Consider the following 1,771-nt stretch of genomic DNA (forward strand, 5'->3'; position numbering starts at 1 on the left):
TGTAGAGCATTCTCTAATGGGTTGAGGAAGTCTGTTCCACAGATGGCCTCCTGGACAGAGAGGATGTTCTGCCCAAATGCTGTCCGTCTGTGGGGTATAAACAAGTCTCCTCAGATTAAAGCTCGAGTGGTCCTGTCTGAGCTTTCTTTATGCCTAATGAACTGCTTTAGTGGTGGTGGAGCAAGGGAGTGTAAGACTTTATATATTAAACTCACTCTTTTAAGTTTCACTAAGTTATTGAAGTTCAGTAATTTATGTTTTTTTAACACATGACAGTGGTGGTGGGAGGTCGGTTTTTTGTCAAGTAGTTTTAAACTTCTTTTATAAATGTTTTCAATAGTTTTAAGTGTTGTTGGACAAGCAAGTGACCAGGACGTCAAACAATAGTCCATATGAGAGATGATCATTGAGTAAAAATAAGTTTTTGCAACATTCATATTTAAATTATTACGTATATGATTAAAATTTCGATTATTAAATTTAAGTACCTGCGACACTTTATTTATGTGACTCTTAAAGGATAATGTTGGGTCTAGAATGACCCCAAGATATTTAAATTCTGGAGCTAATTCAAGCTCTGCTCCATCCAGGAATATGTTTGACTGCTTCAAGTTTCAGGGGCGTTTTGAAAAATACATGCAGACAGTTTTTGAGGTGTTCAACATTAGGCATGAGTCCTCCAGCCAGCTATGCATTAATGCTAAAGCAGCTGTAAGATCTTTTGCCACCTGCTGGACACTATTTGCTTGCGTATATATAACTGCATCATCCGCATACATTTGAGCAAATATATTTGGACAGACTTCAGGTAAGTTATTGATAAAAAGAGAGAACAATAAGGGCCCAAGAACAGATCCTTGAGGAACCCCTGTATCACAGTCTAAATATGGAGATTTAACTCCATCCAACACCACACACTGTTTCCTGTGTGAGAGATATGAGGCAAACCCCTGAAGAGCCTGACTGGAGATATTAAACTGAGTCAATCTGGACAACAATATCTGATGGTTTACAGCAGGGTTGTCAAACTCAAATACACAGTGGGCCAAAATTCAAATCTGGAACAAAGTCGCGGGCTAACATTAATATTTATTTTTAAAAAAATCGTCCTCCAGATATGAGAATGAATCTTTTCTTATGGACTTGAACACGTTTTGCTGAAAAACTGAATATGGAACAAGCAAAGCTTAATACTAAACAATATATATATTAGCTGTATAATACCAGTAGGCCAGCTCTAATAGTCATTTGGTATGGCTTCGCGGGCCAAATTTGGCCCGCGGGCCAGAGTTTGACACCTATGGTTTACAGAGTCGAAAGCCTTCTTCAGACTGAACCTGATCTGAACCACAGAGGTGTTTTATGGTTGGACTCCGACGTAGATCAGGGTCATCCAGAACACACACACTGTTCCAGCCTCACAAGTGCACTCGATACCACAGCACCACACGCCAATGAGTGACTTTGATCACGAATCGTGCCATCTGTAGCCTTACCTCCTGTACAGCTGGCTATAAGGAGATCAGTCTCTGTTTCTGAGCAGAGCTCCTGCTCCTCCACAGGAGGCGATCAGGATCCTTCCTTTGGAGGATTGTTAACCGTGCCCAACCATGGGAGGAGACCCTACTTGTGGCCTGGGAGTGGCTCAGGACACCCCAGGAAAAACTGGAACACTACGCCACCACGACTGACTGCAGACCTGTGAAAGAGGATGGATGGACCTGTGAGTACACCCTCGAGACAATGCTGACATTAAACAAGAGCTCTGATC

Source organism: Copadichromis virginalis, linkage group LG20 (genome assembly GCF_057382275.1).
Source record: "Copadichromis virginalis isolate Kocher_CV1m ecotype Utaka linkage group LG20, C_Virginalis_male_GT1.1, whole genome shotgun sequence".
Lineage (NCBI taxonomy): Eukaryota > Metazoa > Chordata > Actinopteri > Cichliformes > Cichlidae > Copadichromis > Copadichromis virginalis.